The sequence below is a fragment of the Dipodomys ordii genome, unplaced genomic scaffold (assembly GCF_000151885.1).
Source record: "Dipodomys ordii isolate 6190 unplaced genomic scaffold, Dord_2.0 Scaffold9, whole genome shotgun sequence".
Taxonomy (NCBI): Eukaryota; Metazoa; Chordata; class Mammalia; order Rodentia; family Heteromyidae; genus Dipodomys; species Dipodomys ordii.
This window is the reverse complement of record NW_012267225.1, coordinates 23,795,404-23,810,708: the sequence shown is the minus strand read 5'-3', so window position 1 is coordinate 23,810,708 and position 15,305 is coordinate 23,795,404.

Sequence of the window (15,305 nt, the reverse complement as noted above, 5' to 3'; positions counted from 1 at the left end):
ATGCATATGTGAAACCAATATGTAAATATTAGTTTACATGTAAGTTTCTCTTTCCTTTCTGTTTATAATGTAAGTTCTTTATGAATATTATCTTTAAGAAGTTGTTCAAAGGCATTGCCATTCACCAAAGCAGTTTACCTATACAGTGCATCTTGATCAATGTCACCGCTTTCAACACTCTCTCCCTCCAACCTACCACTTCCCTTACTTATCTTCATTTTAGGGTATGTATTTAATGGTTTGGGGTTTTTTGTTTTTGCTCTTTAGCAAAGCATTTTCTGTGTACAATGCATCTGATCTATGTCATTACTTCAACGTCTTCACCCCTCTTCAGCTTACCTCTTCTCCTATATTTCTCAGTTTTGTGGTATATCCAATAAAATCTTGCCTTCCCCTTCATTCTTGTATACCTCTCCCCTTGACCACATACTCACCTCTTGCAAGGTACTTATTTCCTGGACCTTATTTGATTGGGCTTTGCCTTAGTCTTTTTAAAAAATTACACTATTTGTGCTCTTTATAGAGCCTATTACATGCCCTTGCTTACCACCTAATGTGTTTATGTGTAGATTTATAGGCCATCTTGGCTACCACAAATGTGAGAAACAATGTAACCTATGTTTTACTTTGTCTGCCTTACTTTGCTTAATATAATTTTTTCCCAAATCTTTCCATTTCCTCACAAATGGTACAATATCATTCTTTCTGATGGATGAGTAGAATTCCATTGTATATATATGCAATATATTTTTGATCCACATACATCCCCATTCAGTCATAAAATGAACTTGATCCTAATATTTCCATCATGTAACACTGATATTACATTGTTTTTAAAAATATTTTATCTTAAAGAAAAACACAAACTAAAAAAAAATATTTTATCTTGGTCAATCACATATAAATTCCATAAAAATAGACATAAGTGTCCTGGTCTTTTCTGTCTAGCAGCTAAAACAGTGTAGGGAGCAAAATGAGCACTTAAATATTTACTAAGGCTTCCTCTGAAAGTTTAAATGGAAAGGAAAAAATATATTAAAAGTATCTTTTCAATATACCAAATAATGGCCGCAATGATAGAAGAAAAAAGAGCTTGTAAGCCAAAATAAAATGTAAAAGGCATTATGATGATCAAAACACTAAGGTTACTTTTATTCTGAACAATTTGGTGACCACTGAAAAAAATGATGAAAAGAGTGACATTGTTCATAATTAATTGTATTTTTATACTACACTGTTGAATGCCAACTCCTTTGTACAACTAATTAAAGATAAAAATAAAATTTTAAAAAAGGAAATGAAGGAAGAATCTGATTGAAATATGGTGTGGGGTTTCATTGTAGAAATTCACTTTGAATCAGAATCAGAGGAAAATGGGTGAAGCAAAAGAAATTCATTTTGAAAAATTAAAAAGAAAGATAAAAAGGAGAGTAAGAGAAAAATGATAGATGAGTCTATATGATCATAGATCAAGAATAGGTAATCAAAGGATCTCATAAGCACATGCAATTCATACTAATAAAAATAAATAAGCTAAAAAATAACATAACCTCATCAACCCAAGGGCCCCCTAGATTTTTATTCTTCTTTGTTTGCTCAGAAGTTTTTCAGTTTTTCATTTTACATTTGGCCTAAGATCCATTTTGCATACATTTTTCTGTGTTGTAAAGTCTGTATTTAATACATTATCTTTGAATAACAAGAAACAATTTTACCAACACTAATTGTTTGAAGGAGCTATCTTAAAAAAATTATTGTCAAGGTGATGTACAGAGGGGTTATAGTTACATAAGATAGTGAATACATTTCTTGTCAAACTTGTTCCCCTCCTTCATTTTTCTCCAACTTTCCCCCTCTTTAAGTTGTACAGATCATTTCCAACATATTGTCTTGTGAGTATCACTGTTGCATTGGTTCCCCTTTGTCTTTTGTCTTATCATATTGCTTTTTTAAGTACCTTTGCTGTCAAAAGTTAGTTGGCAACTGGGTACAGATGGCTCATGTCTATAATCCTACCTACACAGGAGACTGAGATTTGAGGATTGTGGTGCAAAGCCAGCCTGGGTAAGTAAGTCTATGAGACTCTTATCTCCAATAAACCACTCATAAAAAGAAGAAGCTGGAAGTGGTACTGTGGTTCAAGTGAAGCTCAGGGACAGTGCTCAGGCCCAAAGTTCAAGCCCCAGGCCCCAGGGAGGGAGGTTGGGGAGGGGGGGAAATGGGGGGGTGGAGTCAGTTGGTTCATTTCTGTGCCCTATATTCCATTCCATCAAATTGGAGTCAACAACTGTTTCTTCAAGAAGTTCTCATTCTAACTGCCATAGCTTGACAGTCTACAAGAAGTCTTTCCCTGTTTTCTACTTGCCTATCATATTGGTTATTTTTTTATCTTTTTTGAAATATGCTGAAAATACATCTGACATTGTAATAATTAGAGTTAAAAGTATATCTAGCAAATTCATTTTTTCATGAGAAACTGTAATTAATTTATGTAATTTTAAATGCCTCTTTGCTATGTCCTTTGGTGCTTTTTGTTTTGTTTTGTTTCTTCATAAAGTGTGTGTGTGTGTGTGTGTGATGCTGGGACTGAATTAAGCTCTACCACTGAGCTATACTTCCTTCCCTTCCCTGTATTTTAAACAAACTTCCATGCATAACTTTGCCCTGAAGCCATAAAAGTAATAGTATTTGGTGCAAATCAGTACCCAAAGTGGACAAAGTGGCTATTCACATCACAGAAAGAATTAATTACACATGAATTGTTCACTACTAGGGAGGGTAACCACAACCCATCACTAGTTGAGGATTTATGGCATAAGCCCTTCTAAACAGCCTAATCACAGCAGCAATCTCCTAATCCATAATTTTATTTTTTGGAGTATTGGTTGCCTATAGTCAATGGTAGTCTGAACACATCAAATGGAAAATTCCAGAAATAAATAATCCAAAAATATCCAATCATGTACCAATAACTTTTCCAAAGCACATTGATAGAATTATTCTCTTTTATTATGATCACTAATCATTAACTATATCCAGCTTTATCATAGATATTCATCTATTAGAAAATAATAATAGATAAATGGTTGGATTTGGTACTGTCTGTGGTGTCAGGTCTTTGAACAAAGTTAAGGAGCTATCTTTTTAAGATGACGGAACCAAGGTTGAGCAAAGAGTGCCATGACTATGCAGGAAAAACTAAGACAAGCGACAAACAAAGCAAACTGCAAATATTCATAAGAAAATATCGGATAAATTTCAGAAGAAGGGCCTCTTACAAAACCTACCCAGTATACATCCATACTGCCAACATCAAAAGTCTTATAAACCTAAGAAGAGCCAACTGGACCATAAAACTAATTGTAATGTGGGATCCTAGATCAGATACTCCAAGAAAGGAAAGACATTAACAAAAGGAAATCAGTGTCAATAAATTTCAATTAGGAAAAACACATCAATATTGGTTCATTAGTAGTAAAATGGATTATATTAGCATAAGATATGAAGATATTAAGAAGGGAGATTGACCAGAGACTCGACTATTTTGTAATCTGAAACTGGTTCTAAAGATTAAAGTCAATTTTTTAAAAGTCTGTTTGCATCAAACTTACACTTAAGTGAGCTCAGAAGCTCACCTAATTTCCACCTTATTCCCAGAAGACCCTTCCATACATAAACTTTGGACCACAATTAAAATTAAATTATTTAGGAATATTAAAAGGCAGGTTAAAAAAGATATCTGAAAATATAGAAGAACAAAGATGCTTTGGTTTGCTAGTAAAGATGGTAATTTGATCCAGAGTTTTGTTTTTGTTTTTGTTTTTTTTTTACAAATTATAACTTATACTAAAAGGAAAATAAAGATGTGTGGAACAGGAGTATTTATTATTCAGGGCTATATTTGTACCACTATCCTGTTCCATTTATAGGAAAATCATAAGTATTAAAACAAAGCCCTTTCTACCCAGCCAATTGCTATCTAAATTACATGAATTATTATTTAAAATGGACTTAATCTTTTATCATCCATTTGAAATATTACCATTCATTTGAGATGGCAGGAGTTACCACACATCTAAAGTGACATTTTTATCTTCAATAAATTCTAATTCAGTTCATACATTAACTGGAGAAACACAATTTTAGAGTGGTTAATCAAAATGCTTTATGGGTTTTTTATTCCATACCAGTAATAGCATGAAACTCTAACAAAAATAATAATTAAAGTATTCATTTTAATAATCATAAGAAGATTGTTCTTTTTAGACCCATTAAAGGAAGCACTTTAAATGTATCAACCTTGTTTGGCAGTTCATAACCCCAAAGGTGTCATTATTTTCCTAAATTTCTTTATATGTAAGAATTTCTCTATAGGGCTTATGAATCATATTCTTTATACATAAGTATTTCTATTTAATAATTCCTTTATGAGTCTTATAACTCATATACTTTTATTATCATTTGAATAAAAATATCTCATTTTCTAACCCAACATTCATTTGGTTTTAAGGTAACTGACTAATTTGTGAGATCTGCACAGGGTGGACTATTTCTTACTGTGAACTGCTAAAACTGTGACACTGCCATTTTCTATAATTATACTGTCATTTTCACAATGGAATGTTCTGAACTATTAATGAAACTAGGCATCATATTCAATGTAGATATATATGCCTGTATTTATACACCAAGATCTTAAGTTTTATTTCTGGTTTAATTTCTTATCATTAATATTCTATCATCCAAAATTTATAAATTCTGAATAGTACTCTGAATTTAATAAGCTTACACTACTTTGTATTACTATTACTATTACTCTAATCTTCTGACTGATTTTTCAATAACTTTCACTTCATGACAAAAATCCGTTGTTTCTAAACTAACATGTACTTCTACTTTTTAAAGATTTATTTCAAAGCAAACTTCAATTATAATTGTATTATAATTGTATACTTACCGTAACTCCTTCACACATGTACACAGCTTACCTAAACCTATGTTTATTTAGCTAATTCTACATTTTTTGAACATAGTTGTTACATAATAAATGAAAATCATGCCTATATGTATGTATGTACACACACACATGTACACACATTCCCAATCCCAAAGGAAAGGCTGATAGTCATTCTCTTCACTTCAACAAGCCAAATCTTTTAAGCAATCTGTTACCCACTTATTTATGAGAAGGAATTGTTTTACAATTTTCAACTTGTAATTATTTTAAGGTTTACTTGTGGTGTTTACCAAATAAGATTAATCTGTTAGTATATGAATGTAGTGCTGGGGTTTTAATAATTACACTAATAGCCAGTTCCTAATCCAGCTACTCAGGACACAGGAATTAGGAGGATTATGGTTCAATACCAGGCAAAAAGTTAATGAAACCCCTATCTCAACAAATGAGCTGTTTTTAGTGTTATGCACCTGTAATGACAGATATGGAGGAAGCATAGATTGAAGGATTATGGTCAGAGGCCAGACACAGGGGATGAGGGTTTGTGAGAGCCTATCCAAAATATATTAAAGCAAAAAGGTCTGGGGGTATAGCTCAAGTGGAGCACCTGCCTAGCAACATGAGGCTCTCAGTTACAATCTAGTACCACCAAAATAAACAATTAAATTAAAATCACATTCATGATATACTTCTGTTTTTAACTCTGAATATCTTTTTGACTATTAATATCATTTAGATCTACAAATTGGTGTTCAAAAGAATCAAATCTTGAATAATTTAGTTATTCCTTAAGGCAATTCTTTCTGGAGTTTTCAGAGAATTTTATGTTACATTGATGATATAGTTTAAAAACAAACACACATTCTAGATGTCCTTGTCCAGAGGCAATAACTTGATTTTGACAAATACTAGTTATTTGGTGAAGTAATTTCAGAATTTTTGTCTTGTCATTTTCCTTTTATTTTTTGATATTCTTAAGGTGTCTAGGCTGATTACTTTTTTCAATTTTAAATACAGGTCATAGCTGCTCTGATGTATGAATGACTTATTCACAGTTTTTTGTTGTTGTTTTGGGTGTTTTTTTGTCCCCCTCCTCCCCACAAACCCGTCCTGGGGTTTGAACTCTGGGCATGGTCGCTGTCCCTCAGCTCTTCAGCTTAAGGCAAGCACTTTACCACTTGAGCCACAGTGCCACTTCTGGTTTTCTGGTGGTTTATTGGAGATAAGAATCTCACAGACTTTCCTGCCCAGGCTGGCTTTGAACTGTGATCCTCAGATCTCAGCCTCCTGAGTAGTCAGGATTACAGGCAGGAGCCACTGGCACCCGGCTCACAGTTTTGTTTGGTTTTGTTTTGTTTTTATGCCTGTCCTGGGACTTGAACTCAGGATCTGGGTGCTGTCCCCATCCTTTTTGCTCAAGGATAGTGTTCTACTACTTGAGCCACAGCTCTACTTCCAATTTTTTGGGGGGTAGTTAATTGGAGATGAATCTCACAGACTTTTCTCCTGGCTGGCTTTAAACTTCCAATCCTCAGATCTCAGCTTCCAGAGTAACTAGGATTACAGGCATGAGCCCCTGACACTGAGGTTATTTGCAGTAATTTTAATAAATAAGAAATAAATCAGCATAAACTAGAATAAGCTAAAATCTTGCTGCAGAGTTCACAGAAACTCGAATGTATTTTGGGGAAAATCTACCCAGACTCAAGTTTGTAAATTACAGTCGAAAATTGTAATATATGGGAAAATGCATATCAGTGGAGGAGAAAACGAAATATGAAAGCAAAATATAGCTTTCACTTTCTTTGTAACTTTAACATTTCAGAAAGTGCTTGTTGGGTTCAAACATGATGATCTAACACATAATACTATAGTCCATCTACCTAATACACAAAACTTATTTGTAAGTAATAAATGCTATACTTAATGAAATGTAGCTAGAATGGAAGCCATCTCTTCTCTCTGAATTGGGCCACAATCACCATGACTACTGTTCTTCCATTGGAGCATCCATCATTCTATAACCTTAACAAGGAAAAGAAAAAATATAAATTTATAAAAACATTTAAAAAATTCCATTTTTTTTAAAAAGTATCCTTTCCCTTTTTACACAACAATACCCTCATATATTCTACTCTCACAACATAAACTTAAGGGAGATTGGAGATGAAATTCACATTTTTATATTGATGAGAAATCATAGTAGAATGTTAACTGAGTTATCTCTAAAACTATATCTGATTTGTAGTGATGGTTTGCAAGCTAAATAATTTTTTTCTGGCTCAATTACTTTTGTGCACAGTAAAAATAGAATGCTAGCCAATGACAAAATTTGAAATTAGAGAATGAGAAAAAGCAAAAAATGTCTATGTATGATTAGTTGCCTACTTGGGGGATTTCAGAAAGAACAAATTTATGGAGTTAATGTAATGAGCTAGTCTGAGTTCTCTTCCAAGAACATCAGCTTGCCTAATTAGATTTTTGGACAATTTGCCAACCATAAATAAGTTACAGGAAAAGTTTTTCATTTTTATGAGCAATATATTTTCCTAATCACTTCATTTCACTAAATTTGGCTTCTTTCTCAAATCTCTCATTTATCCTTGAATATTTGTAACTGGTGGTTACTCTTTTATTGATGAGAGAATCATCCTCTTATTTCCAAATAAATTGCCTGGTAACTGCCACCTTCACGCTTTAAATGGCTCAAGGTTCAGCATCTTTGCTCTTTTTTTTTTTTTGGCTTTGTGGTAGCCATGAAAATCTATTCCTGTGGGTCATTTTAATGATTTAAATTTTCATAAACCTTAAGAACTTCTGTTTGTGTTAATGGCTAACCATTAATGAAGAATGTAGCAGAAAATGAGGGGATTTTATATAATTTAACCTTGCACCTTATTTAACTTAGTTTATAACATACTTATAGTTTAATTATACACTATATAGTGCCAATATGCTTCCCAAATGGCCAAGAAGTGGTAAGCATATGATGAGCAACAAACCCAAATACGTCATTTTATTATGACACTAGAGGACTACAATATCAGTTATGGTAGGAATGAACACCTGGGTATTTATGCAGAGGAGCCTTGGTAGAGATCTAGCTTTTATAGTACTACTTTAGCAATGGTTACTTTAGTCTGCCCTACATTTGATAAAGGAATTCTTTCAATTTATCTCATAATGGATGGATAGCATCCTAATTCAATATTTTTTAGGTATCCTAGTCCTTTACTTCCAAATAGACAAAACCCTTTGCAGGGTGATTTTATTTTAACTTGGCGATATAATATCACTTATAAATTAAGTCTTTCTTTAACTGGTAGTTATGGAAAACACAAGCCTCTCTTGCCTCCATGCTCCATAAGGACCTGGGTACAGGACCAGAAGCAAAGGCGGCTGGGATTTGCACCTCCTGGGCAAGAAGAGAAGATCCACCCCCCAAAAACCCGCAGGATGCCCAGCTCACCTCCAGACAGCTCAAAAGTCAATTAGACATCTTAATTCACATTGTTGTGCACTGCTTTTAGAAATGTGCTATATGTGAGGACTGTACAGATGATAATTGGTGAACAATAGACATATGTTACTGTTGGTAATTATTCATCAAAGAAGGAAAAGAGAAGCTTTCCGTGTAGGTGAATGGAAGGTAATGGCGGCATTGTCTTGTTTGACCTTTTAGCTTTTCTTTCTTTCGTTGTCTATCTCCCCCACTCTCTCTCTCTCTTTCAGAACCAATGGACTTTCATAATTAATAACAAAGAAAATCAAAGTTTTTACCAACCATATTTTCTAAAACTTATCATCTTAGTATAGACTCCAGTCCATATACTCATACACACAATGGAATACATCTCTACCCCCCAAAAAACAACTAAACAGAAACAAAGCCCCACAATATCAGCAATCACTTGTCAATGAACAGAAATCCCATCCCTCACTTCTCAGTGAAACTGATGACTTATGGCTAAGGGACATAAGAGATTTCTCTAGTCTGTTTCAAGACAAGGAAACAAAGGATGTCCCTACACACACACAAGTCCCCTCTCTATGAACCACTCATGTCTATCAGCCCTTAGTTAATAGCACAGCTATACCCTCTCCATTGCCCTGCCCAGCATTGTCTACTGAGAATAGAAACACCTCCTTTGGGATCTGTTAGCTGTGGAAGAGCAATGTTTTGCTTTTTTTCCTTAAATGTAAAAAAGATAAGGGTAGCCTGAGAAAATTCTAATGTTGTTCTCTCCTTCTCCCTCCCCCTCTCCCTCTCCTCCTTCTCTCCACACTCCCCTCTCTCTTTGAATTAGGCTTCTTACAATAAATATAAATAGACAATATAATTACTCATTGGAATCAAAAAGCAAAACAGAAGAAGAGGAACAGAGCTGAAACCTAAAACCTGTTTTCTGTATTCGCCCCTGAAGGCCCTTTGCCTATCTGGCTCCATTGTCTCTCAGTGTTGTTCATCAATGCTGTTCATCAATTTATCCTGTCTCTGCCTGACTCATTTGCCACATTAATAGTTCCCCTGAAATCCTATCACTTTGCTAGAGGATTGATGTAAGTCTCCAGCAATTAACATAATTACAAGCCTGATTATCTTCTAATTGCATTATGAGTATTTGGTTATTCACTACTCAAATTAGAGAAAATTAAAGAGGAGCAAGATCCTGTGGTGTGGGCGTTGAGCTTTCTAAAACAGTTATGAGCATTTGAATGGGAAGTGATAACCAAGGTGAAAACCATTTTGAATTTCTTTTAGCTTACAGTTGATGCACTGCATTTGGAGAAGGGCTTCTTCTTTCTTTTTAATAATACACAAAAATTGTCTCTGAATTATTTATAAATATTCTCTGAAATACCAAGGAGCATAAAAATAAGCTATGGCTTATTGGTCTGATTAGTTTCTGTAATTAAGCTATGATTTTTTAAATAATAAATATCAAGGGGAAGGGACTAGATGAATGAAGACAAGAAAGGTGGAAGTTATATAAATGTGAAAGCTGGGCTTGTAAAACTGAGAGTGTGACTGGTAGAAAGGGAGGAGGATGGTCAAAGGAGTGACATTGATCGTGCATCGTACTCATAGCTTGACGAAATCTCTTTGTATAACTATTTAAAGATAATTTTAGAAATTACACATAAATGAATAAATGAAGGAATAACAAGATAAAAATATTCCAGGTCACATTGAAAATGTATAAATAAAACTATCAGTACTTAGTAAAAATAATAATTCCCAGATAAAATGTAGGGTTGTAAACAAAATGAGATGTTAAACTTGAAGTATACAATCTTTACACCCTGTACAAAATCTTCTCCAGAAGATTAAATTTCTCTCTAGGGAGAGGACAGAACCAGCCACAGTTGAGTAACTTGAGTGGGACAAGTGACTCACCATTTCTCTTCATATGTCACTGGGCTGTAATGTTTTGCTCTAATTCTTGTGGCTACTCTTCTGCCTGACTCTCACGGGACCCACACTCTTCCCAGTACTATTGATAAGAAATACCTACCATTATCGGAACCAGCTCAACATGGTAAAGAAAAGCTTGCTATTGCCAATTTTTGAGAAAGTGTAACCGTTGGGGTAAAGGGAAACTCAAAATGTCTGTGCTCTACAGGAAACTGAAACCCAGAGCCCAAGTATGAAAGGATTGTACCCCGGACTACCGGAGTAGGAATTTCCAACTCTCTCAGTGCCGCTTGCTTCCTTCTGGAGTATTTTCCACAACGTTATGACCTAGCTTGATAATGTACACCGAACAAACATTGTTGTATATTTGGAGAGAGTTGACATCTTTATTAAATGTTCAGGGAGAATAAGATGAAAATAGCAAACGATATAAAAATAGTCACATTGCCAGAAGACCGGCTCTGAAGTCTACAGGAATTCCCCGCCAAGTCTTCAGAACTTCCTTGACACTGGTTCTTGCCAACATCTGCACGGTGGGTAGTATGTTTTCTGCCCCGGGAACACAGTATTTTCAGTCTGTGGTGTTAAGACTTCCACTGAGGCCAGGCACTGGTGGCTCACATCTGTAATCCTAGCTACTTAGGAGGTTGAGATCTGAAGATTGTAGTTTGAAGCCAGAGCCCTGGCAGGAAAGTTCTTGAGACTCTTAACTCCAATTAGCAACCAGAAAACCGGAAGTGGCGCTATGGCTTAAAGTGGTCGAGTGCTAGCCTTTAGTGAAAAAGCTCAGGGACAGAGCCCAAGCCCTGACATCAAGCCCTGCTCCCCTATGACTTATTTAAAAACAAAACAAAACAAAAACAAAACACTAAACAAAGAAAGACTTAAACTGAGTTCCCAGTCCTTTCTTAGGGTCCATCAATGAGAAAATACCATGGCTTTAATTTAAAAATTGGAGATCTTGGTGGGAGGGGGGAGGAGGAGAGATTTAATACATATTGGTTAAGTTCTAGATAACGTTGGTTAAGTTCTAGATAACATATTGGTTAAGTTCATGATGACGTCTGGACCTCAGCTTTCATACGGCTCGGGGTCTATTGGGAGTATAAATATTGTAGCTGCTGTGATGAAAATAACAGGATCTCTTTTCAAGCTGAAGACCAAAGAAAGCATAACTGATTTCTGAGTCAAGGGATTTTTTTGTCCTTGCTGGGCACCTGTAGACCCAACACTAGGGAGGCTGAGTCACTCTAAGAAGCACTTGGGCAACATAGTAAGACATCCATCTCTTAAAAAGCAAAGAATGCTTTTCTGATGAAGTACCACTTGAGGTGCGGTATGGAGTCCAAGCAGAAAATGGTGAGCAAGGGGACAGTGTGTAGAGAACATTCCTGACTCAGGGAATGTGGCTGAGAGGACCTGGAAGCAGATGAGGAGCAGGATACTGTGGAAATGCAGGTAGACAGAGAAAGGGGCTGAGAATACAGGAAGGGAAAACACAGGGCCAGAGCATCCATAGCCTTGAAGTTTGAAATTCCCATACAGGAATGGAACAATGTATTCAGGAAGCTTGAAAATAGTAGACTGCCATATGGATCACAGGAATAGGGTAGAAAAAATGAAGGGAGGTAGAGAGGCTAACCACTCAGAAGTTTTGGCAAATTGTGCTTATAAACCGGTCAACATAGGTAGCAATGGGCAGAGAGACGTACACATGGATTTAAGAAAAGCTTAGAAAGTAGCATCTGCAGAAGATGCAGAGATGAGACACTGAGAAGATAATGATGAAGTAAGAGTGTCACATGAACTCCCAAGGTTTTAGTTTGTAACTTAAAAAAAAGAAGTTTGTAGCTCAGATTTATCTATATTCATCTTTTTAAGCTTTGAGATAGAGATATCCAAGCAGAAACATTTAGAAAGTGGTCAAATACTTGGGTGTGGATCGTGGGAAAAAGAGTTTAGATTAGAGAAAAGTTTAGCAAGACACTGGTGACTCATGACTGTAATACTAGCTACTAAAGAGGCTGAGATCTGAGGGTCACAATTTGATGCCAACCTACAAGAGCAACAACAAAATCCCAGAATAATTGGCTTATAGATCCTGAAGAAAATGAAAGTCTAAGAGAATGTGGTTCACTTGGGAGAGGAAAAAAAGCAAAGGCAGAATTAAGGGTACCATATTCAGTGGCTCAGTTGAGAAAGATGTGAGAATAAAGAAGAAAAAATGATCTCTTAAAATTTTATATAGTTGAAGTGGAAGAGGATTCTGAAGATGAATTAGAGGAAGACTAATAGCTGGCAGCAAGTTGGGCTTTCATTCAGCAAACCACTGAGACACAAGGATAACTTGAACTGAGGTAATTCACATGAGATTAAAAAATGGAAAATGCCAATATGATTGGTCAATAGAATTGTCAAGTCTGGGCAACTTGGTCCTGAAATGGATGTTGGAACTTAGAGAAAGATGAGAAGTAATAAACTCAGAAATGTGTGGCTTAGTAAATTTATTGAAACAGGAAATAGGAATAGTGGAGGAGCAGGGACATCCTATGAATTCACTTCAGAACTTAGAAGGATTGGCTTCAACACCTATCAAGAATAGTCTCAGTATGGCAGTACGGTTAGTGTTTTAATTTGTATTGTAATTGTTTGAATACATTCTCTTATTGTTCCAACTCCATTTTAAGTCTTACCAAGCAGGAAACATATGGGCAAGATAACAGAGTAGAAAGAGGAAGGAAGAGAACATGAGCTAGTAATTCACACCCAAAGGGAAATCATTAATAATAATTAAAATGAAATCTTACAACAAAGACAGTCAGTGTTGCATCTATTTCCAGCAGAAATTTTTAAGAAAGTAAAGACATTAAAGCTTGTACTCTAATATCCTATACTAAAGTACATATTTCAAACTGAACTTTTAATGTGATCCCACATATTACAGATGTTTATATCATATATGTAGATAAATAAGATGTCTCCTAAAAGCTCAGATCAGATCTAATAAGGTATACATTTTTATAATAGATATAGTCATGTGAAATAAAAAATATAAAATCATTCACAAATTTAAACCTCCTTATTTTTCAGAAAGACAACAAAAAACAAGTAAAATTGCCTTTTATTCAATGATTATAAAAATTTCAATACACTCGGTTAAGTCTTTCAACTTTTGAATTCTACTTTGGTCATTATGGTTGGATCTTTTTGTCTATCCATAAGGAACAAGAAGTCTCATCTAATAGACTTGTTTCTCCAATTTCCCTTATCGACATTAGTTTTCCAAGTTTCTGCCTAGACAGCCATGTGGAAAAATAGGAGGGAGTCTGTGGATATGTGATGTGTGATTTAGAATCAGCAGTGGCTTCCGTCAAGGCCGGTGGAAGAGATAACTTCAGAACTAGGAAGCTTTCTGACACCAGTATCTCAAAATAATACCGTTCATTTTGAACTTCAACTGCAGAACCAGTCTTGTTAGCAGTCCTCTTTTGACCTTCTCTAAGACAGGCCTAAGTAGACCCAGGTGTGTCAGTCAGCTTTCCATCATTGTAACAGCATCTAAAATAACCAGTTTATAAAGAGGAAATGTTTTTTTTGGCTCACAGTTTTGGAAGTTTCAGATCGTGGTTGATTGGCTCCAATGTTTTGGAGCCTATGGTGAAGCAGCTATAATGAGGATTTTTCCCATTTACTTACTTTGTTTGGCACAGGTCTGTAAAGAGGGTATTACATAGAAGAGACTTATCTCAGATCCATAACAATAGGACATATCAAATTCAATCTTTCAAAAATGTTTAATATTATCTGTTCAGGTTCTTTATGTCCCTCTTTCTTGAACCAACAAATGTGAAATATAACAAAATGAAATAAAATAAAATAATAAGTAAACATAAAAATGTTTCTTAGTTCTTCTAGGTCAATTCCTGTGTTCTAATTGTTATTGTTAAAAATCTTACTGATCAATACTGTTTCCTAAACTTATTATTAACATACTTATCTTTGAGTATTTATATTTGATAAACTTTTCTACTTCTGTGAGTCATTTCTTTGAATAATCCTTTTGACTAGTAATAACTATTTTTCAGTTATGAATAGTCTAAAATAGAAAAAATGTAAGAACTATAATTATTTTATAAAGATACTGGATAAAATGTTTCTTCTGTTTTCACTATAAGAAAATAAACATTTTTAAATTGATAAAATTTTATGGGTGGGAGTTTCAAGTACCTATCCTGATGACTTCCGACAGTTATGAGAAATAAATGAAAAATATCTGCACATGTATATATATTCTACATATATGTAAATGATTTAGAATGGCAAGCCACCTCTCTAATGAAGCATATAACTGTGTATATTGCTTTAGAGCTCTACATTTGTTAAAACGCTTGGCATGGTACCTTGAGTGAGTAAATATTAAATTATTGTTTGTGGAACAACCTAATTGTTTAATTACTCACTAGATTTGTACAGCCTAAAAGCCCTATGCTCTCATATATACTTTAAACCATTTATTATAAAATGAAACTTATAATTTCAGGGAAAATTTAAAGTAACAGATTATTTTCCATTGTAGGTGGAAATGACTAAACTCTGATACTAAGGTCTAAAGCAAAAATACCTTGTTAATTAATTTTCCAGGGGAAGTGGTTTTATTTTTATAATACTTACTAAAAGACTTATTATTATTTGGTTATAAGGTTATCATTTAGCCTACATTTTTTTTTTGGTAATACAGAGGAATTTAACCCAGGGCCCGCATATGCTAAGTTGAGCTGTTTCTCCAGCTCAGCCTAACATTGTTTTTAGTAGATTTTATTGTTTAGAAGAATTTCCTGCTCAATGTAAATACATCCATGATGGTCACTTTTCATGACAAAATTCATGAGAAAATCCACTTCGAAGGAGAGTAAATTTATTGTGTCTCATAGT